At 33.5% G+C, this 25,746-nt stretch overlaps 1 protein-coding gene across 2 annotated transcripts in view; it reads right to left on the bottom strand.

The window, feature by feature from the left end:
• The window catches only part of PCDH15 (protocadherin related 15), a 791,076-nt gene that overhangs the window by 421,792 nt on the left and 343,538 nt on the right, over nucleotides 1-25,746 (bottom strand). The gene's annotated exons all lie outside the window — the stretch shown is intronic.

The following is a 25,746-nucleotide window of genomic DNA, read 5'->3' as shown; positions in this document are numbered from 1 at the left end:
GCTCTGACAAAACAGCCTATACTACATGCACAGATGCAAAATAGAATTGGAATACACAAAATGGTTTTAAAAACTAGTTGATTTCAGAATCCTATTTCATTAATTTTCCTTACGTAGACCCAACAGAAATATGCATATATGTATATATAAATGAACATCTGTATTTACCACATGTATTACCTAACTATAAACACACACACATTACCCTTACCTATTCTCATTACGGGTGACATGGCACACTGGGCTCTGTGCATTTTGGGTTATGTGGAGGTTGAAATCTTCCCATGACATTCAGGCAGTTTATTACAATGCATGGCCCTGTACATCATTCACAGCTTTCAGGACACATCCGCCATGCAGATGGCCATGGTCTGTGTCCTTCAACATTTCAACAAGTCTCACACATATAAATTTGGTTTTCTGAAGGGCATTTTATGCATGGGATGGTTATCAGATTGGGCAGCTGCCTGAGGGTATGACTTAGTTATTCAGTTCATGTGTTCTTTGACAAATGATTTTATTCAGCTATGGGGGAATACAGAAAATGCATAGATAAAGCAAATGTAAGAGTTAAAGAAAGTCAGTGCAAGAAAATCCTCATTTTAAAGAGCTGCCGTAGAGGCCCTGGACTGGTAGCTCAGTTGGTTTGAGCTTTGTCCCAATACACTAAGGTTGTGGGTTTAGTCCCTTGTCTCCATGTCTCGCTCTCTCTCCCCTCCTTCCTTGCTCTCTAAAGTTAATTTTTCAAAAATATGCATATGAGAAATTAGAATATAAAAGGTGAGTGGGTATCAGTTAACTGCCCAGATATCTTATATTTTATAACCCATAGCTATTTAAACCAACCTAAAAACTTCAAACTCGGCTCCAAGCAGTGAACATTTATCCTTCCTAATCTTACTTGGCTGTATATTCTCACAGAAACATGGTGTTCATAGTTTCGTATAAATATAGCTGCTTTTCAATATCCATGGTAGTAATATTCTAGAAATTTACCACAAATAATTAACAAATACTGAATCACTGCTCCTGGGGGAATCAAGACTATTACCTTGCTAGGGGAATACAGGGCTAGATTCTTGTGAGCCTCGGGTTACATTTTCATTGACTGATCAATGCGTAACCTTATTTTATGTGCGTTTTTATTTAAAGGTACCTTATTTAATATGTTTATTCTATTGTAGGTGCTATCTATTACATTTTACTTTGTTTATTGAATTATTCAACTCCAGAATTTCTGTTTGTTTCGTTTTGATAACTTCTATCCATTAAATTTTTCATTTTGTCTATTGTTTTGTGATTTTATTATATTGTCTTTCTGTGTTTCTTTCTGTTGCTATTTATTTAGGTTCCCTGACACAATTACTCTGAGCCCTTTGTCAGGTAAATCACCAGTTGCTGTGTTTTTGAGTTGGATTACTGCAGGTTGTTATCTTTTGGTGATGACAGGTCCCTTTGATTCTTCATCTTCCTTGGAGTGTTGTGTTGCTGCTTTTGCATTTTGAGGTATTAGACATCTCAAATTTTTTTGTAATTATTAATGGATTGGAGGGTTTTTTTTTGTTGGTGGTCCTGTTTACATTTTGGGACTTTCTGTAACCTTGTTTAAACATACCTGCTCCAAGACTATACTTTCAAGAGTCATTTCTATAGTTCATAAATGTACATGTTCCAGCCTTTTTGCTATCTCTGCAGCTGAATTCTTAAACTTGTATATTTTCTCTGGTTGCAACTCACCAGGCTGGCTGCAGGAAACCTCGTGTTTTTCCAGAAGACAGCGCCACAGTCAAGTTTGTGGTTTTATCCTTGCTCACAGTCCTTGGCATGAATTTCTGAGCACATTTTGTTTACCAGCATTCTCTCTCACCCTTACACCGGGGAGTGGGGCACACAAAGAGTTGGTCACAGCGTGGGGAGTGGTGTGGACTTAGCACCTGGGGTGTTAGGGGTGCCCACAGGACAACTGGGAGGGGGTATTTCATGATGTTCTCCAAGTGGCCTGTGGGCAGGTTTCCTGCTGGAGTCCTGAACAGAGTTAGCAAGAACTGCATTTTTTTAATGCCCTTGGATGTTCTTATCTGTCTCTTTCCAAACATGCTTCCTCCCCTGAGTCATGGAGGTAGAGGTCCTTCCTCTGTAATCTGGGTGTTTTGGGGACAAACACATTTCTTCCCCACAGCATCTGCAGCATCTGATACAAATGGGGTAGCCAGGCAGCTGCTGACTGCTCTTCCTCTCCCGTGCAGAAGTTCCGCCAGCTAGTTAGGCACCGACCAAGTTGGTCTTACACTCTTTAATGCTTTCAGATTTTAAATTTGTACTATGTTTGTTGTTGTTATTGCAAACAGAGTGCTGGAATCTCTCCTCAGGCAGGCTGGACTTTCAATAACAAAGGCTTTCTCATCCATGGCTCTCTACCCAAGCCAGCATTCCCCAGGTCTGCCCACACCATTGCCTAGAGGGCTTGGGGACAGTTTGTCGGCTTCAGTTAGTTCCATACCCCCAAGAGAGACTGGCCTGAGTGCCCAGTGTGCAGGTGGGTGGTATTACTTCCAGATCCCTTGGCTTATGCTGGATCCTGCAATTACCACAGAGGTCCTTTGTCCGTGGATGGATTCTGATTTTTATTTGTAAAAAGGGAAGACCGAAAGGGGAGACATCCTACAGCACCGCGTTGCGGACATCACTGTAAACCAACTTTATATTCAGCAAATAAATGGCATGTTGTTCATTTTGAATAAAACATTGAGAAAGATGAATGTTGGAAAGCACTCCATACCTGTTAAATGTATGCATTTAGTGATTGGATAATACCCCTGGGAGTTATATTGATAGGTAACAATAATCTTCTGGCATTAATAGCTGATGAGTATTTCCTAGACTCTTATGTAATATATTTACATGAAATATTCTGGTAGAACTAAATTGATAAACTACATAATTTCTGAATATCTAAAACAGTATTATAAACATGTTTGAAACAATGCCTTCTGGTAGGTTTTAATAGTTTTAATGATTAAAGAGAAACTGTGCAAGAGTCCAGAAGAACATTTTTATAAATACAACTAATAGAAAATCAGTTCATTGGGGAATAATTGATACAGAAGGGTAAAGTTATCCTTTGAAAACCTTCCCAAGGAAAAGCTCACCTAAGCAATGATTTAAAATGCAGCCCTGGCTGGTGTAGCTCAGTGGATTGAGCCAGGGCCTGCGAACCAAAGGATCGCGGTTCGATTCCCAGTCAGGGCACATGCCTGGGTTGCAACCAGTTCCCAGCAGGGGATGCATGAGAGGCAACCATACATTGATATATCTCACCCTCTCTCCTTCCCTTCCCCTCTAAAAATAAATAAATAAAATATTTAAAAAATAAGTAAAATGCAGTTGATGAGATTTTATTTTTTAATGTAATTCATCAGAATCCAAAGTGGTTTTTTTCCCTCTTCTTCTGTAAAAGAATGGAAGGGTCATAGAAATTAGATAAGTTGAACTAGCATTCACCGTGTGATAATTTTCATGTAATAATGATTTAATGACAATGCTACAAATGATAACAGGTACTCTATTTCTTTAAGCAAATGCAAATCCAGCACCCTGCTGCTTTGAAAGCCAAACTCATGAGGCAGGCACTGGTGAAAAGGAAAGGGGTTTATTCAGATGTCAGCAATCTGAGAAGATGAGAGACCCTTGTCTCAGATCCAATCTTGACATCGCAGTGCAAGCAGAGGTTTTTATAAGGAGGGGGGGGGGCGGGGAGTAGAGCAAAGAGATCAAGGGGAGGGAGTTGAAAAGTTCTCTATGTGCAGACCAGCACAATCCATTCTGATAAGAATCTCGAAATTGGTCAAGCAAAGTTCTGGTGTGCATCATACTGGTTTCTGTCTTCCTGGTTTTACATGTGAAGGTCAGAAAATTTTCCAGAGCTAGGATGGCTGAAGGTCAGAGTCTGTTTCTTATGAAATTCGTTCCTAGGATTCTTACAGAAACATGCTGTTTATCTACAAGCTACTATACACAAACAGCATTATTCAGAATCAGCGCTTATAGAAACAATGCCAAAAGAATTGTGGAGGGGGTTACAGTTCCACACCGTTACAATTCTACTAATAAACACTATCAAAGAAGAAACATTATCTTTACTGGAACAAGGTTAAATACCAGTGTATATTAGACTAGTACATGTTTATTTTTAAGCCACCAGTATCTTTGTCTGATTTACTGTATACTAGAAAGACTTGTCATTCCAATTAGTGTCTTAAGAAAAAACACCCAACAGAAGATAATATCCTGTATCATTCACATTGCTAGTAAAACTGGTATCAGTCCTCCAAGTTCAATGAACAATAAGACCTCAGTTTTATGATCTCTCTCATTGGTGCAGCGTGAATTCTTATCTCTTGTGATTGTTAATTGTGCCAGCTTGACAGGGTCAGGGTGTGACCAGATACTTGGCTAGACATTATTTGTGATGTGTATGTGAGGGTGTTTAGGGATGAGGTTAACATTTAAATCAGGAGGCTGAATAAAGCAGAGTACCCTCTCAGATGTAGGTGGGCCTCGTCTAATCTGTTGAAAGCCTGTGTAGACCATAAAGGCTGAGTTAGGATGAATCCACTCTTTCTGACTGTTTCTGAGCTCAGACAAGTATCTTTTCTTGCCATCAGACTGGGACTCAGATTGCAATTTCCACAATCCATTTTCCTGGCTCTGAGAATTTTGACTGGGACTATGCAGTCAGCATGCCTGAGTCTCCAGTTTGCCAATTAGAAATCTTAGGATTGCTCAGCCTCCATAATCACATGAGCCAATACCTTATAACATATATTCTTTGCTCTATCTATCTATCTATCTATCTATCTACTGATCTATCATCTATCTTTCTATCAATCATTTATCATCAATTATCTTTCTCTAGAAAACTGAATAATACATCCCTGATCCCATTTCTCTTTAGCAGCCAAATAAAATTGAGTATTTGATTCTGCAATGGAAAGGATTAGATTCCTATGTTATCACTCATCAGTGTCTATATAGGTACTATATGGCACCCTGTGGAACAATTGCTGATTTAACTATAACAGGAGCCATATAGTTTTTCAGTACTTTGATCAACCTAGGTGACCCTTTGAAGATTACCCACAGTGCTTTCTGTGGGCAGTAGTGTCAATTGCTAAACCCTAATTTACATAGCGCTGTAAAACAAGCCTACTTAAAATGATACTTACTCACTTCTTGCCCCTACACTAATTTTCAGGGTCTTCTCAAAAACAATGCATGGTCTGAAGATCAACGTCCATAATATAATAATCATCACTCCAAATTAGAAGCTATTCATCCTATAACTAGGATTCAGCCTTTAACCTCTTCCTTGGATAAAACAATTTATGAATCTCCCTTGCAAGTCATCCCTATCTTGAAAATAGTTTTTTTTCACATTTTTTTATTGTTGTTCAAGTATAGTTGTCTTCATTTCCCCACCACCTCCACTAGCCCCCCTCCCCAGCCATCCCCACTTAGAAATAGTGATATATTTGAAAACCAAGGAAGACTCCACAAATAAATTGGAGTCATGCATTTGTAAACAAATAGTAACTAGTGAAAAACTTATACTTTTCCTCACAATGATGAGATTGCATTATCTCCGAATCTATAATTATTTGATAGCTTGTTATCAGTCAAATCATTATTTCTGTGACCAATATATTGTTTTTATAGTAACTTATTAATATAATATTTCTTTATTCAAGCATTTATCTGAATCAAATGTCTGTTTGAAGTTTACCTTAAATCTTTTCAGCACTGATACAATATAGCATACATTTTTTAATTTACATTCAGTGGATATTATCTTACAGTGACTCATTAAAATGAAAGAAAAAAATAAGAAAGAAATTACATTTGCTCTTTATGTTTTTTAACATAAATAGTTTCTGTACCTGTGATTAAAATCTTCATTCCATTTTTGTCATGGAAGCTAGATAATTAATATTAAAAATTACTTCTACTGATAAAGTTATTAAAGCCAAATTCATGTAAATACCTTCAAAATAAGAGATAACTATTAGAGAAGGTGATAAGTAGCTCCACTTATCTTTAGTAAAAATGGAAGAACAATCAACCTTAAATTGAATATATATGTATAAGAGCTTATTAAATTTAAAGAGGTTAAATGGTTGAATACTTATGCCCTTTAACATACCTGAAGCATTAATTCCCATTTACATGCTTAAAGTAGAAAAAATATAATTATGTGTCTCCCGTGTTTATTCTCTCCCTCTTTCTAACTCCCTTACTTGGTTGTTTTCTCTTCCCAGAAATGTGCCAAATCACCATCTGAAGAAAAACTGTGACAAGTAACAGGAACCAGGGCTTAGTCTTATTTCTTCCTTCAGAAACTTTTTTGTGTTGTTGATGAAATGCTACTACTATGTGTTCGGGGAAGTTCTGTGACTCAGAATGGCTCTGAAGGTCCAGTCATCGTTACTCCATGAATACCTGAAGATATTCATTAAGTTTCTAATACCATGGACTATGCTCTAAAAATACATTTAACTTATATAAACCCACCTAATAATACATAGCTATTATAATAAAAGATATACAATATTTTATATACTTAACTCTAATGGAATCTCATTATTATGCTTTACCCTGGAGACCATCTGTGATCTTAGATCTACCATAATATTGGTGATAAAAAAAGATTTTCAGAAATGCATGTTGCACATGGAAGGAGATGATACAGCCACGATGCGATGTGAAGAAAGAGCACAGAACCAGAAGAATTTGTTCAGAAAAGTGAAGGCTTAAAGTGGAGAGACTCAGAGATAATATCATTATACCTTTGTGAGAAAAGATGATGTTCTTAATGATATTCTACTAATTATCACCCTGCTAACAAATTAAGGATGGGATAACCCCCTTGGTTTTTAAATATACCACTACTTATAAAGTATATTTTCAGTGCAGGGTTGACTTGCAAGGAAAGGTGACCAAAACCTGTAGTAAGTGCTTTAAAAGCATTATTCTCTTAATCCTCAATAAAACTGCATAACATTGTTTTTGTAATTATACTTATAATTATGTAATTTTAGGGTAAGAGAGCTTCTGCATGATGCCATAATTCTAACACTTGGTGGATAAGGATGGAAACACAGATTATCTGGCCTCAAAGTGTTAATTCTCAGGCACCACGATATATATTTTTCATAGTTTGCTATTACTATATGCTTCATATTTTACATTAATCAACTTTAAGATAAGAGGACATGAAAGATAAAGTAAATATAACTTGACCCATAACAGAACCCAAGATATACAACTAATCTGAAATGTGATTTAGATGATGTGTTCCATAAAAGATAAAGCATTTAGCCCTAAGGAAAAATGCTTTTGAGATATTTTATGGAAAAACAAAGACATTCAACTTCGCAAGTGCCAGTACTTTAGAAAACTCATAGTGAATAATTACTGCTATTGAAAACATTTTGGTTCTTAGCAAGTAAATTATTGTATAAATTCCTATATTCACCATGATTTTAGTGTGATAAATCTTTTATTAATAATCAAATCTTTACTGCTAGTACATTTCATTTCATAATGCCTGAAAAAGCATGCAATAAATGATTAAAGAAAAAAAGAAAATATATTCAACCACAATAATTTGTATTTTCATCAGTGGTTTTTCAACAAATTGATACTTCATAAACCACTAATGTAAGTGTGAGTAAAGATATGATAAGAAACAGGATACTTACAAAGTGTTAAAATCATTTCTCACCAAATACTTTACTTATTATTATGTATAAAACAATTAATAATTATGATAGAAACAACATGCAGATACCAACTTACTAAAGTAGTAAAAGCTACCATTAGTAGTAATGGGTACATTGACACTGCATGTCTCTCTCAATATGTATAAAGAAGACTATAGTACCAATCTTGTGGTATTCCTGAACAAAATCTATAATCATGAGCAAATATCAGGTAAATTAAATGATAAATAATATATAAGCTGTTTCTTTTCTGAAAATTAATAAGGTAGTTAGAGTTATAAAAATGCACAAGAACTATGAAAATTAGGTAAAAACTAGTAACATCTGAATAAACTACTGATTTGAGTTAATAATGTTTCACTTTCGGTTCTTTAGTTGTTAAACAACATAAAACATTGATGAAAGATGCAGGAGATATTTGATGTGAGTTATATGGGTACTTTGGTATTTGTTTTTAAAATAAAATATTTATCTCCAAATAGTTCTGATTTAGTTTAAATACACAATGGAAAATATAATCATAAACATGCCATTTTAAAAATTATTTTCATTATAACAAAGTCTAAGCTTTGAACAAAAAATTAAATAATATAGACCTAAGAGTGTATGTGTATGTATATGTATGATAGAAAGAAAAAGAGCAAAAGAGAGAGAGAGAGAGAGAGAGCAAAAAAGAAAGCAAGAGAGAGATTCCCACACATTTCTTTGGTTTAATTTGGCTGAAATTCAGCTTTTAATTCCTGCTTGTTGATAGCATCATTAAAATATTTTAAATCATTCTTTTAAGCCTTAAATAGTTAATACATTTAAAAAACCCACTTTTTAAAAATTTAATGAGCATATTAACCTTATGAGATTGTTCAAGGACATGATCATGATATGTCAGGAGAAGTAAGCATAAAAACATTTAAAGTAAGATAAAATAAAAATGCTAATTCAATCAGCATACAATATCAGCTAATATAAATACCTTCTCTGTTATGCAAGCTATTCTAGGTATTATACATGTAGTTGAGCAAGACATTTGTCTAGACATCCTGATCATTTTATTACCTTTTATAATTCCTCATGAATTTGTGGGCATTCTATAGAAAATGTACTAAATATACACAAACACACACAGTTTTTACAGTCAAAGTTTGATACTAAATCATCACTGTCTTATAATCTATTTTATATTCTATAGTTGTTATGTCATAAATTAGTGTTTTTACAGTGTCTGCTCATGTTGCATTAAAGGGAGTTTTCAAGGCTTTTACTTTGACAGAGTTTTGCAGAGAATGAAAAGGAATCTTTGCTGATATGAAGTTGAAATATATAATAAGGACAACATCCATCTATGAATAGAATAAAGTTTAACACTACGTTTATGAATCAGGAAAATACAGAAAATCTGAATAGACCAAGAATTATTAATGTTATCAAATTGTTACTCAAAAACTTTCAACAAAGAGTGCTGGACCTGATGTTTTCACAAGTTAATTTTACCAAAATTTCAAAGAATAATTAATACTCAGCTTTCTCAAACAATTCCAAAACATAAAAGAAGAGAAAAGTTTCCTCAACTCATTTTATGAGGGTAGCATTGCCAAGATACCAAAATCAAAGACACTAAAAAAAGAAAATTATAGGGCAATATCCCTGATAAACATAGATCCAAATATCCTCAACAAAATATTAGCAAACTGGATCAGCAATACATTAAAAAATTACACACCATGATTAAATAGGACTTGATTCTGAGATATAATTCCTTCAATATCTGCAAATCAATTAATGTGGTACACCACATAAAGAAAAAAAGGATAAAAGTCATATGTTCATATTGATAGATGCAGAATTAGCATTTGATAGAATATCCATTTGTGATAAAAACTCTAAGCTAAATGGGGACAGAGGGAACATAGCTAACAAAATAAATGCAATATGTGACACACCCACAGCTAATATCATTCTCAACCATGAAAAGCTGAAAGCTTTTTCTTTAAGATCAGAAACAAGACAAAAATATCCACTTTTACCATTTTTATTCAACATAGTATTGGAAGTCCTAGCCACAATAATCAGACAATAAAAAGAAAAAAAAAGGATCCAGATGGGAAAGAAAATGGTAAAACAGTCATTGTTTACAGATGTGTAGGACCCTAAAGATGACACACACACACACACACACACACACACACACACACACACACACACACAACTACTAGAACTAACACACTGACTTAGTAAAGTAGCAGGATACATGAAAAATATCAGACATTGGTTGCATTCTTATACACCAATAAGCAAGTATCAGAAAAATAATGATTTTCAAAAATCTTGTTTACAATTGAACATAAAAGACTAAAGTACTTCAAAATAAATTTACCCCGGGAGATAAAAGACCTCTATTGAGAAAGCTATAAGACATAGAAGAAAGAAACCGAGAAAGATGCAAATAATTTGAATCATATACTGTGCTCATGGCAGGAGGAATTAACATTGTTAAAATGTCTATACTGCTCAAACCATCATACAGATTCAATGTAATTCCTATCAAAATAACAAGGGCATGTTTTTTCACAGAACTAAAACAACCCTATGAAACCACAAATGATCCTGAACTGCCAAAGCAATATGAGAAAGAAGAACAAAGTTGGAGGTATCACAGTGCATGCCACAGTAATCAAGGCAGCATGACATAGCATAAAATCAGACACATTGATCAAGAGAACAGAATAGAGAGCCCAGAAATAAACCCATGTGTAATAAGATTGACTAATTTATGACAAATAAGGCAAGAACACAATAAGGTAAAAACTGTCTCTTCAATAAATGGTGTTAGAAAAACTGAAAATAGCCCTGGCTGGTGTAGCTCAGTGGATTGAGCACGGGCCTGCGAACCACACGATCGCAGTTCGATTCCCAGTCAGGGCATATGCCTGGGTTGCAGGCCAGTTCCCAGTTCCCGGTTCCCGGCAGCAGATGCATGAGAAGCAACCATACATTGATATTTCTCTCCCTCTCTCCTTCCTTTCCCCTCTAAAGATAAATAAATAAAATATTAAAAAAAAATAAAGATGTGTCCCTTCAGGAGCTGTTGGAAAAAAAAACTGAAAATAAATGTGCAAAAATCAAACTAGGCCACTCTTTTATACAAATACAAAAATAAACTCAAAATCAACATCGATGTGAAACTAAAATGTAAGATCTGAAAGCATAAAACTCCTAGAAGAAAACATAGGAAGTAAACTCTTTGATATTGTTCTTAGCAATATTTTTTTTGAATATGTCTCTCTAGGCAATGGAAACAAAAGAAAAATAAACAAACAGGACTGTGTCAAACTAAAAAGGTTTTGCACAGCAAAGAAAACCATCAACAACATGAAATGGCAACCTCCAGAATGAAAGATGATATTCGCCAATGATATATCCAATACAGGGTCACTATCCCCAAATTAAAAGGGGCTTGTAGAATTTAACACACACACACATACACACAAAACAAACAAACAACACCATTAAAAATGGGCAGAGGATCTGAACAGACATTTCTCCAAAGGGGACATACAGATGACCAACAGACATTTGAAAAGATGCTCAACATGACTAACCATCAGGGAAATATAAACTAAAACCACAATGATATGCCACTTCACACTTGTCAGAATGGCCATCATTAATACACCAACAAACAAGAATTGGTGAGGATGTATAGAAGAGGGAACACTCGTGCATTGTTGGCAGGATAGTAAATTGGTGCAGCCACTATAAAAAATACACGCATCCCTATATTCACTGCAGCATTATTTACAATAGCCAAGATATGGAAGTAATCTTAGTGTTCATCAATAAAAAATGGGTAAAGAAGATGTACATATATAAAAGGAAATATTACTCAGCTATGAAAATGAATGAAACCTTAACAGGTGTGACAACATGAATGGACCTAGAGACTATTATGCTATATTAAATAAAGCAGAGAAAAACAAATACCGTATGATTTAACCTAATACATAAACTGTAAAAAGAAACAACTGAACAAATAAAACAGATATAAACTCACAGATACAAATTAAACACTGATGGTCACCAAATGGAAGGGAAATTAGAGGGGTGAAAAAGGTGAAGGGATTAAGAACTATAGATTGACAGTTATAAAATAGTCACGGGAATATAAAGTACAGCATAGGGAAGGAATATAGTCAGTAATAGTGTAATACTTGTGTATGATGTCAGATGGGTACTAGACTTTTGGGAGTGAACACTGTAAGTTATATAAATGTATAATCCTATATTGTACACTTGAAACTAATATAACATGTCAACTCTAATTGAAAAATAAAAAATATATTTATTAGTTTCAATGTTATATGGTATTTACTCATTTTTATGTCATTTTATTGTCCTACTATACTAACCATTTTCCCTTAGTTACTATACTAACTAACCATTTTCCCTTAGTTTCCCTGCTCTGACTGGGCATCAAACTGGCTACTCTTTGGTTCATAGGCCAGCACTCATTCCACTGAATCACAGGAGTCAGAGCTCCCTTTCCTTCCTTCCTTCCTTCCTTCCTTCCTCCTCCTTCCTTCCTCTCTATCTTTTTAATAACACTACCTATCACATCATTATTTTACTAAATTTTGAATCAAGATGATAATTTATACCAAACAAGCAAATGCAACTGTTTTTCAAACTAGTGCTAATAATTCATATCAATGGTCTTATTTATTTATTTCTTACTCTTTTAGAAAGCTTTATTGTAAGACATGGGGAAGAAATATGATATTTCAAAATTGCGAGGAATTTTCTCTATACATCTAAATTCTTTTATTCTCTTGCCTGATGCATTTGCATAATATGGTGATCAGGAACTCAGTTTTGGCATGAACCTGCTTCAGTTTCTCACTTTATTAAAATTGAGATCTTTAGTAGACCTGCCAATTATTAGAATTGAGATCTTGGGAAAATTAATACATTATTTTATACCTGTACTTCTTTATCTTTAAAATAAAATATGATATATACATGATTTGATTCATTGTGTAGGTATGAATGTTTTAAATGACATGTTTCATGAAACATACTTAGTTTTAATAAATGTACCTAATAGCCTTGGCTGGTGTGGTTTAGTAGATTGAGTGCCAGCCTGCAAACCAAAGGGTCACTGGTTCATTCCCATTTCAGGGCACATGCCTGGGTTGCAGGCCAGGTCTCCAGTGGGGAGTGCATGAAATGCAACCACACATCCATGTTCCTCTTCCTTTTTTTCTCCCTCCCTTCCCCTCTCTCTAAAAATAAATAAATAAAATGTTAAATATCAATCAATCAATAAATGTACTTAATAAATTATAGTTGTTAAGATTAATCTATCATTATTATTGTAGTCTGTCCTTATTCCATTCATCAGTAGGGGGTGCTATTAAATTGGGGAAGATCCATGCAGAAATCTTACTATAAACATATTTTAGATAGGAACAGAATTTAAACTGATCTGGCATGAGGTTACTTCCTAATGAATATGGCTAATAACAAAAGGAGTGACAAAGATAAATGTTAAAATTATAAATCTAAAGTTTACAGACATTGAAGCTGTTAACCAAGACATAATTTGTGATATACTGTAACATTAAAAATTATGAAAACATTTGCTTGTTCTTGAAACCCGAAGTGATTTCAACTGGTAATTATCACCTTCTTGAATTGTAAATGACATATAAAATTTAGATTTGTGAGGCATCCTTTAAAGTTTCCTATTATTAAGCACTTAGAGAATCTGATCAAACAGATTTATTAAATTGACTGTGGTATTCTTGGGACACGGCACGGAGCCTCATAACACTGTGCATGTAGAAAAACCTACTAGAGGGGAAAAATGATATTTGGTTAAAGGGGAATCATGTTAATGCTACTTAAGCAACATGACTTGAGTTTTCCTGGAATGAAAAGTAGGGTAAAGATTCTCAGCAGTATAATAGTTATATCTAAATGAATATATAATTTCTCCCTGCACTTAGGAAAAAAAAGGCTATTCACATAGTGTATATTTAACAAGTGGAACAAAAAGTGTGCTTCTTTCCTTGTTACCACTGTTCTGTTTACCAGTGTAATCTTTCACAATAATTGGGAAAGCTTTTACTTGTTAAACAAAAAACTTTACCATGTATGATCTTCTTTTCTAATTTAACTCAAAATAAACTCTTTCTACCTAATTTCTATCTTAGAAAAAACAGAGTGATTGTATATGTTAAGTGATATTTTTGTTTCATGATTGTACCGTTCATATTTCATTGAGAAATCTATTTATAGAAATCTTACAAGGTACCAGGTTCTGCTTTACTCAATGAGCAAAACAAAGTGCCAGCTTTAATAACGATTCCATTCAGCCTTGGCCAACTAGCACAGTTAGTTCAAGGGTCATCCTGATAAGCCATACGAGAAACAACCAATGAATGTATAAATAAGTGGAACAACGAAGTGATGTTTCTGTCTCTCTGTCTCCCTCTCTCTTTCAAATCGATCAATAAAATAAAATAAATAGTGATTCAATTTTAATGAGGCAGAAGTACCATTAAAAATAAATGGGGAAAAGGGTTTTTAAGAACAACTATAAAAGACACATGGACAAAACCAAGACGGCTGTGGAAGCAAGAGAGGGAGGTGGGTTTGGCTGACGTGGGGGGGATGCATATAACTATAATTGAAAAACAATAAAATATTTTAAATATCTCATTTATGTATTTTTAGAGAGAGAGGAAGAGAGGGAGAAAGAGGAGAGAAACAGCAATGTGTGGTTGCCTCTCACAGGGGACCTGGCCTGCAACCCAGGCATGTGCCCTGACTGGGAATCAAACTGGAGCCCCTTTTGTTCGCAGCCCACATGCAATCCATTGAGCTACACCAGCCAGGATGCAAGGAGATAATTTTAAAAGAAGGAAAAAAATAAATGCATATATAGTATCAGGTGTAGGTAAGTGGTTAAAGATATCTGTTTCAGATTGTCTATTAAAATAATTATTCATTAAACCCTATGTAGTAGATGTTATAATATTTTCATTCCACTCCTTTTTTCAGTTAAAAAACTGAAAAATAAAAAAAAATTAAGATTTTATTTAGTTATTTTTAGAGAGAAGGAAAGGGAAGGAGAAAGAGGGAGAGAAACATCAATGTGTGGTTGCCTCTCATGTGTCTCCTACTGGGGACCTGGCTCACAACCCAGGCATGTGGCCTGACTGGGAATTGAACTGGTGACCCTTTGGTTCACATCGTGCACTCAGTTAACTGAGCTATGCCAGCTGGGGCCAAAATTTAATTTTTTAAAGATAAACACAACTGACATATGGTAAACCAGCACTAGCATAGTTGGAAATAGGGTTATCTCTAGTTCTTTTTACTATTATAGAAAAATCTTTAATGAATTTTTTTGTACAATTTTCGGTGGACACATATATTACTTTATGTTGTATACATACACAAAAGCAGAATTACTGAGTTTTAGGGTATCTACCATTTTAACTTTTATAGACACTATAACATATCTACAAAGTAATTGTGCCAAATAACTCATCCACAAACAACACATGAAAATTATGGTTACTCCATATATTTACCAAGACATTAAATTGTATTTTCTCTAAAGTATAAGCTTTATTTAATTAAAAAATAAATAGATGCAATTGAAACTTTATTTTGGTAGGGGCTATAACTAGGGAATCACCTGTTAAAATCTACTGTTTATTTGTTGCTGGTTTATGAAAAAAATACTTGCTTTTTAAAAAAGAAAATATTGAACTTGTGTCCAACAATCTGGCTAAGCTCATTTTTAACTGTAATAGCTAAGGTATGAATACTGTTGGGTTCCTATATAAACAATGCCATTTGTGAATATTAAAATGTTTATATGTCATTTGCCAAATATATAGGAAATTTCTAGTTTCTGTTCTTTTTATTGATTTTAATCTCAATTTCACTGTGACTAGAAAACATATTCTGTATAATTTCAGTAATTTGGAATATATTAATACTTTCTTTAGATACTAGCATTTGGTAAATTCTTGAAAATATTCCATGTGCTTGAAAAGAATGAATTGTGAAACAGGGTTCCTTTCATAGGAACTTACCATGTCAAGTGTGTCCAAGTCTTCTATGTCCTTACTGTTATTTTTCTCCCTATTTTGTCAGGCATATAGAGTGGTACTGCATTAATTTCTATTGCTGTTATAACAAATAACAAATCTAGTGGCTTAAATTAGTATCCATTTCTTTCATCTCACAGATTAGTCAAAGGTCAGAGTCAGGTCTCACCAAGTTACGATCAAGGTGCCAGCAGGGCTGTGTTCCTTTTTGGCCACTCTGGGAATGATTGCACGTCAAGCTCATTGAGGCCTGAGTTTTTTATTTTTGCCATGGTAGGACTGAGGGGACCTGATTTCCTGATAAGGAATCTGGGCTAGAGTTGCTTCTCAGTTCTTCAGATTTGGCTCCATTCATCTTCAAAGCCAGCAAGTTGGGTTGAGTACTTCCCACTCCTGGATTCTCTGAGTTCTCTTTCTGCTTCATACTCCCTGCTTTCTCCTCACTTGACTCTCTGTGACTTCAGCCAGAGAAAGTTCTCTCAGTTTAAGGGCTCATGTGATTAGACTCAGCCCATCAGTGTGTCCTCCCTATTAACTATTATACTTTAATCATGCCTGAAAAGCTTTTTTTGCCAGGGATTAGGGCATGGACAGTCCTTAATGGACTATTATTCTACCCACCACAGTTTTAAAATATCCCTCTATGATAATGGGTTTTTCTCTTTCTCTTTTAATTCTTCGAATTAAAATTTACTTTATTATTTCTGAGGTCATATTGTTAAGTGCAATTGAATTCCTAATGCTATAATACTCTGGCTAATTGAATTTTTTTTTCATTATTAAAAACTTCTTTTATTCTCTACTAATTTTTTTTTGCTGTAAAGTTTATTTTGTCTGCTAATAGTACAGCTAAATACAGCTGTACTACAGCTAAATAGTACAGCTAAATAGTTTCTGCATGGTAACCAACTGCCTATTGTATCTACTTTCATCTTTTTATATTTAAGATTTCTGAATCCTTAGATTCGTGTTTCATATCAAGTATTGTCTACACTTGGCTTTACTTCGTAATCCACCTGAAATTGAGGGACAAATTTCTGTTCTTTACGAAGAGAAATTCTCTTCTTTTATAAGAAATTCTCTTCTTTTTATAAGAAAGATAAGAAATTCTATTTTACCTTTCTTTTATAAGAAATTCTCTTCTTTTATAAATTCTCTTCTTTCTCTTCTTTATTTTTATGTATATTTTGATGAGGATGGCTTACATCTACTCTATATTTTGTCCTATTTTATGTTCTTTTTTATTTGTTCCCATGCTTACTTTGATGGATTAGCATACCCATTATTAACTATTTCATTCTCTTTCTAAGCAATGAAGACCTTAGAAAATATGTATTAATCATCTTCTGGTTTATAACTATAGTGTTCTCATATATGAAGTATACATCTGTATCTACATGTGAGAGATATATACTCCTTAAAAGGAAGCATTATTAATGCAATCAACATTTATTTAGTTTGTCACATTTACTTATATTTTCATTATCTTTATTAGCTATTTGAGGTCTTTCATTAGATATATTCATTTACTTATTTTCATTTTGTTTGTTCATTTGTTTATTTATTTACTTATATTTCCCTAACACTTTTAGTCACCATTAATAGACTAATTGGTCTTGACTACCTATGCTACCTCAGTCAGAAGTGGAAGACTTTAATGCTTTCTATGACTGGCAATAATGGAAATAACATGAATCTAAACCTCCCAAAGTAACCACATAATACCACCTCTGTACCAAAATTGATAAAAATCCCTAGATAATATTGTAGATATATATACTGAAGTAGGTTAAATAGGGGTAAACATTGGAGAAATGTAATTTTTTGTATATTTATGTGGTATTTTTCCTTTTTAGAAAATTATTTAATTATTGTTCAAGTACAGTTTTCTGTCTTTTACTCCCATCCCAGCCCCCGCCCAATGTATGTGTTATTTTTTCATTTCACAGGACAATATATGTTTAAATGTTTTCTTAAAGGAGGAAGAGAAGTTTAAGTTTTGCTAATTTATAATCTATATTCTCACAAATTAACTATATTATATTTCTTAATACAAAAGTAGAATGGTTATAATTGAATCAATGATAGTTTGGGGGAGGTGGTGGCCAGTGTATGTAGTAGAAAGTATTCATTTTCACATACACGGATATTTAACACCACTATTCCTGGCACCATATTGGTTTTTAGAGTTTGCCAGTAGAACATGATATTTTTAAAGTGTCAGTGTTTTTAGAAAGAGAACAAGTCTGCCAAATTCATAATATTTGATTATGAAAAAGTTAGTTAAGGTCTCTAAACTTATTTTTTTACTTTAAAATGCACATAATAATGTGAGCCCATTGGTGTATTATTATAAGGGTCAAACAAGATCATATTTATGGATTTGGAATAAGGTTGATTTTCAGTAAATACCAAATATCCACTATTATTCTTTATGATTTTTATTTAACTATGATCTTAGGATAATCATAGGTTAAAAAATAGTTTTTTCTACCCCATGAGCAAGGGTAGCAAAAGGTCAATTACTAGTCACCAATTAAAGCCCATTGAGGAAGCTCTTCTTCCTGGCCTTCTTAAATTTTTACAACTTTAAGAGCAAAAAAGTTTCTGTTTACCTGTTCACTCTGTCTGAATTCTTGGGGGTAGGGGAAGTGGGTATACGGACCAGGCAAACTCAGGTAGCTGATGCTGATCTCAAACTTTGATTCAGATCTATTTCAGTCCTTCGCACTCAGTTGCTGCCCTCAGGGATCTCTGAGGCTGAGATCCTATTTGTGCAATTTGTAGTCTGTTGGGTTGTAGAAAAAGCTCCACTACAATTCTCCTTGTGTGGACTTTTCCAGAACTTAGGACATTCCTGATCAATTCCAGCAACCACACTTTGGTGAGTGAAGTTATGAATGAAAGGGAAAGAAATGCCACATTCTCAGAACCCTTTAGTTTGATGACTTACTGTTAAATTTTACAAAACTTTTAAGGAGTGATTATTAAATGTCTCAAATAAATATTAGAGTTAATATAAAATTTGATATGTAGTACTATCATCTGTGTAAATGGACTCATGTCTTCTCTTCCCCAAACTTTAAATTGAGCTCTCCGTCACTTCCTAGTTACTGCTTTACTTCTTCTTCCTTTTTGACAAGCACCTTGAGTATTTCATAGCTGCTATCTCTGTTTTCAACACACTTTTAATCTAACACAATATGATTTGTACTTTTACTAATTTACTAGAATTGGGCTTACATTTTTTAATTCAGTGTACTTTTTTTCTTTTCTTTTTTTTGGGGGGCGGGTTGTAGCAATGCCCCCTTTTTCTCTCATTACTCCTTTGGTGTGTTTTTCTGTTGAATTCTTTTTCTTTGGTTTGTCTCCAAAAAACTTTGGGCCAATGTTCATTAATTTTATTTAGTGCATGGATATTTGTGTGAATCTCATAAAAGCCAAAACTTTTTTTCCCTGCATATTGTATATATCTAAATATAACTACTATGATGACAATTTTTAATATATATCTAAATATAACTACTATATGATGACAATTTTTTGATACCTACTACACCTATATCCTATAAGATTTTTTTAATTGATCAACCTTAGTTTAGGTTAACTGACTCATGATTCACAAATTTTTATCTTTATCATGGACTTTTCAAGATCTAATGATATTCCATGCTGAGTTGTCACAACTGAACCATCTCATGGATATTAAAATCACCAAAATCTCCTCTGACTGCAAATTTTCTTCCCCAAAGTGCTCATCTCTAATATATTTTCTTAGCAGGATCCATTGCCATAGTCTAAGTCAGAGTTAATCTAAACAAGTTGTAGAGTTCTGCATCATTTGTGTTTTTTTACCTCCTATAGTCTTCCAGTCATCTTTTCCCATGAAATTGTCCACCTAAATATCCTTCCTACATACCTTCTTTGTCTATTATCATTAGCTCTTAATTTCTTTTTATCTTGTGTTTCTACTTTCCCCTAAGCTTTTCTAAGAGTTCTCTATTGAGCTGTAGGAATGAGGCCAGAATGGCAAATTAGAATGCAACTTTATTGCTTTAAGACGAATATTCATTGGTCTCTTATTGCTGAAAATGCCTCTTTATAACTAACGCTGTCTTTCAGGATCTGGCCTCTGCCTTGTTATTCAGGTACAGTCTCTTTACATTGTCCTATTTTATTTTAAGGTTGTTATACAGAATTCATTATAATTTATTTAGTGGCAGTTCAGGAAAAGAAGTCCTGCTAAGTTAAACAAAAACTAAGTGAAAATAGAGATTGTTTGCAACATAAATTCAAAATATCATTAGGAGACAAAAAGGTGTGTGTGTGTGCATGTACAAACTACATATTTCTGATGAGTTTAAGGTCACAATATAACTATTGCTGTAATTCAGTATTATCAAATTTTATTAATACACTCTTTATTTATAGAATCTTATTCAATTGCTATTTTATATGACAAAAATGGTTGAATACTGGCAAATTTGGGGGGCTGAATCTGTTAATTACTTTTAACTATATTCTGCCAGCCTTCTGAGTTGATTGTGTGTATATGAATACACACACACACACACACACATATACACTCATGCATATACATGCATATATTACATATATATACTATAGCTAGTGGATATCTTCTTAACAACACAGGTAGAGTGATAATAGGGGTGACCAGACTTTTTTGTGAAAAGAGCCATGTTGTAAATATTTCTAGCTTTGTGGGACATATTCATGCTGTTGTAACTAGTCACCACGGATATTATAGCAAATCAACAATACATGATGAATGGGCATGGCTATATTGCAATAAATTTTTTTTCTTAGTAAACACTAAAATTTCATGGGCCAATACAGAAATATGCAGGCCACCCTTGACTTGTGGACCACAGTTCAACTAAAAATACAAATTTCAAAAAGCTGTGGTACCATTATTTAACACTGACTAGGAGTAAAAAGCAGATTTTTTGAACTAACTAAAGACTTGTATTTCAACAAAACATTCTATATAAAAACTGCATCCTCAGGAAACTGAATATCCTATTCGTAAAATATTGTCACATTATGAAAGTTTCAGGAATCATAAAATATTTAAAATATCACCATAGTTGTAGAACTCTAATTCAATCACTGCTGCTGCATGAGATAATTTTATTTTACATATAACTTTATAGATTTTTAAAAGTGACATCTGAAACAAAAATGTTATAATTTAAAAATATTTTAAAGTAAGATGCATACCCTTAAATTATTTATTGAAGTAGAATAATAGTAAGTGGAATGTTCATTATAATTGTTTAGGAATTTTCTTTAAGAAGTCATAAAATAAAAAATAAAAATAAATATTTTCACTTGTGAATATAATATTAAATCACTAAAATAAATATTGTAAGAACATAAATTAAAATAAAATATTTTATTATAATTTTAAAATCTGCATATATGAGGTCTATCCAGAAAAAGTTCAGCATTGTTAATATAATGAAAATGGTTTGTGCAACATCAATGTAACCTGGCAGCCAAGGAGAGTGGACAGAAATGCACATGCATGAACAATGATGACTTCACTGTACTAGTCAGTGAGGGTAGTAGAAATCATTGAGTGAGCATGTGTACTGTGTGGTTGTCACATTCACAATGATTGCGTGAGTAATCAATCATGTGTGCAAAAAATCTGTATAAAGGCCACATGGACAATAACTAAGGGTGGGGGGTGGAAATGGGAGGGAGGTGGGGAGCATGGGGTGGGGGGCGGGCAGGGTTGGGAATATAAGACAGAAAGCTGTACTTGACCAAGAATTAAATAAAAAAATATTTAAAAAATCTATAAAAGACAAATCTTAAAAAAATCTGCATGAAATTTTGCATTAAGCTTGAACATTCCTCTGTGGAAACTCTTCAGATGATTCAGAAGGCAATAGCTATGGGCAATTGGTGATTGGCAGCTTCATCATGATGGGCCCACTTGCTCATTATGTCTCCTGCAGAATTTTTTGGCAAAACACTAAATCACCCAGGTTATATAGCTTCCTACAGCCCAGATTTGGCACCCTGCCACTCCTGGCTTTTCCCAAACCTAAACTTGCCTTTGAAAGTGAAGAGATTTCAGACTGTCAATAAAATTCAGGAATATATAATGGGGAAGCTGATGGCGATTGGGAGAACTGTGTGAGGTCCCAAGGTGCCAACTTTGAAGGGATGAGGCCTCACTGTCCTATTTACAATGTCTCTTTTTTATATATTACATGGCTGGATACCTTTTGGACAGACCTCGTATTCTGTTATTAATATATGAGCTTAACTAAATAATCTAAGCAAATAAACAAAATGAAACTATAATGAACCATAATTAATCTAAATATATTGACTAGTGAAATATGAAAAAGGCAAATTTTCTAGAAAACATGGGCACCATCTGAACTATTATTTTTCTTCTGAAGCTCAAACACAGTTACTCTCAATTGAGTAAAAAGAAAATATCACACTGATAAAGCATACCCTACATAATAAAATGAAATTGTATAGTACTGCAAATCTATTAAGAATTATAAAACATTGCAGTGAACACATTTTCAAAAATTTAAAGCAAAAAAGCTATATAATACAGACTTAAAATAACTTAAAATTTAAGTTTTTTCTTTTGCAATTTATCTTTCTTTTCATTTCTCACTCCCATTCCCCTCCCTTTTCTCCCTCTTTCTTTCTGAGAGGTTGTAAGCTATCTACTCATCAAGAGAAATAAATGCAAGAAAATGTTTTTCCAGGACGTACCAACAAATAAGTCACATGCTATAACTGCATCATACATTTAAGGCAAAACTCAAGGTGATAAAATAAACAAATTGTATTGACTAATAAATTATCCATATAAATGTATGGATATGTTTAGAAAGAGTATAACACACTGCTATTTAGCCCTGGCTGGTGTAGCTCACTGGATTAAGTGCAGACTGCAAACAAAATCATCACTGGTTCAATTCCCAGTCAGGGCTCATGCATGGGTTGAGTGAGAGCCAGGTCCCTATTTAGGCTATGTGAAAGGCAACCATACACTGATGTTTCTCTGCCTCTATTTCTCCCTCCTTTTCCCTCTCTCTAAAAATAAATAAGTAAAGTCTTTAAAAAAAGAAGCTGACATTTAATGCATTCATAAAAATGCTCAGTGTGATTATATTATGGTATAATACTATAAGTATAAACCCTGATCTTTATATTTAAATAAGTTATAGAAAAAGGGTTGTAATCTAGCATAATAAGATGCCTATGAATAAGTAGTAAAGGGGTGATTGAACTGAGAACTTGGGTTTTATTCCCAACTCTGTGACTCATCGAATGTGTAACACAGTCAATTCATTCTACTGTTCCAGGTTTCAGTACTCCTGTAGTGAATAAGGAGAGTGACTAATCAGGGCTTTGATTTTGAAGACTTTTCTTATACATTCGTGACAAAGACTTTATACCTTTTTTAGACTTTAGTGAAGTGAAAAACATTTTGACACCAACAATCTGTTAAACCTTGAGTGATTAAAAAAACATTTAGATTGCTCTGTATTAAATTAATGAATGTATACAAAAAAACTTACACTAAAAGAAGACACAGTATAGAAAAATCTTGCAATTTTGTACAGAAGGTCAAATCTATTTCATTTTTTAAAATTTTACAGGCAGGATTGCAGTTACAGGAGACACAAGCAGCGTTGTAGTTGGAGTACACATACATACACACATACACCCATATATGTATATATGCTCAATGTGTTTTCCCAATGGATATATATATGTATATAAACATATAAATATGTAACCTACATTCTAGTGAATGCAACTAAGAGAAGTACTACTGTGGAATAATTTTTTAAATAAACAAATGATTAAAAAAATAGCTACATCTGTTTTTTCTTTGTGATATGTCTTGAAGTTTAAACAAGCCTTTGATTTTTCAAGAAAATAGATATGAAAGTATGAGCAAAATCAAAGTGGGAAAATGGGGGCAACTGTAATTGAACAATAAAAATGAATTAAAAATAAATTAATTAATTTAAAGATTAAAAATCAAAGGGGGAAATAATATTATCAAACCATAGAAGATAAAACCACAGTACAAGTGGAATAGGATTGTCTTAGTTGGCTATAGGAAAGTGTGTTGAGAGAAAAAGACACAAAGATAGCTTTGTAAAAAGACCTGATCCAGCCCTGGCTGGCATGGTTCAGTAGACTGAGCTCGGGCTCAAACCAAAGGGTTGCTAGTTCGATTCCCAGTCAGGGTACATTCCTGAGTTGCTTGTCAGGTCCCCGGCAGAGGCCATATGAGAGGCAGCCACGCATTTATCTTTCTCTCTTTCTTTCTCCTTACCTTCCCCTCTCTAAAAATAAATAAATAAAATCTTTAAAAAAAGACCTGATCCTCTCCCAATAATGTTTAAGACAAAATGTTTGATTTTTCTATAAATTTTATCACTATAATCCACATTTACCGAGAGGCTGCAGGAGTTTAGAGTTTGGAGAAACTGAATATTAATGAATGTGAATAGTTGGGGATAACTTTAGAAATAGAACATGAGGAATAGATCTTGAGATAAACTTTAAAACGTGAATAAAACTTAGAGACTTGAAAAGTAGGGGGGATCCCATTCTAAGTCAAATGAACAGTGTGAGCAAAGTCCAAGAGGTGAATACATTTATGCAATGAAGAAATTATTCTGGAAGAAGCGAAGTTTTATCAAAGAGAATTTAAATGTAAGAATACTTTGACAAAAGTTCAGATTATGGTAGGCTTTGAAAGTCAGCCAGTGGAGACAGAGAGCCTTTTTCCTGACAATACTTTGAAATTACAGTTTTTGAATAGGAGAGTGGCATGATTAAAATAGTATTTAAAAAGGTTATTTTTCAGCAAGGTGTTGAAAAGACCGGATGGGGTGAGTGGAAGTAGTTAAACCACATTGGATACTTTGAAATTCAAATTGAGTGTTATAAATTTCTTTACAAAAATTAAAGATATGTACCCAGGAATTGTTAAATATAAGAATAGATTTTACAGTTACACCTATTGCTCATACTCACCCGACTATCAGTTTATATCCAAATGAAGTTAACAAACAAGCAAAGCAAAATTTCACTGAAATACTATATTTCAGATGCTAAAATAATTAATCATGTAACCTGATTAATTACATTAATTAACATCTCTCTATTTGAGTAGAAATCTGTTAAATAAGAGTAGCTCAAAAAGGTCAAGCACTGACTAACCAGCAACAGGTCCTGTTAAACTTAAAAGAAGAGTTCATGGGTACTTTTTTTGAAAGTACAAACTACGAATTCTCAGGGACTTCCAGTCAAGATGGTGGCATAGGTGAGCACAACCACATCAAAATTACAAACTATAAAGTCTCAGATTATGGTATATATACCATTTCTTAAATTCTTAATCTCAAGAAGTTTATACAGGTTGAAGAGTCAATGCTATGTTTAATACCCAAACTGCATTCATTTCCTCNGTCCTGTTAAACTTAAAAGAAGAGTTCATGGGTACTTTTTTTGAAAGTACAAACTACGAATTCTCAGGGACTTCCAGTCAAGATGGTGGCATAGGTGAGCACAACCACATCAAAATTACAAACTATAAAGTCTCAGATTATGATATATATACCATTTCTTAAATTCTTTATAAATAGAAGAATGTTGAGATAAATAAGATAAATTCTAATCTCAAGAAGTTTATACAGGTTAAGGAGTATAAAAAGAATATAATCTCAAGAAGTTTATACAGGTTGAAGAGTCAATGCTATGTTTAATACCCAAACTGCATTCATTTCCTCCTTTAAAGTAGGTACATATTGTTAAAGTTAAAA

The sequence above is a fragment of the Sturnira hondurensis genome, unplaced genomic scaffold (assembly GCF_014824575.4).
Source record: "Sturnira hondurensis isolate 20B ecotype Veracruz unplaced genomic scaffold, ASM1482457v3 Scaffold0016684, whole genome shotgun sequence".
In the NCBI taxonomy this organism is placed as follows: Eukaryota; Metazoa; Chordata; class Mammalia; order Chiroptera; family Phyllostomidae; genus Sturnira; species Sturnira hondurensis.
Note: the sequence above shows the minus strand (reverse complement) of the source record. Positions and strands in the feature narration are given on the sequence as shown.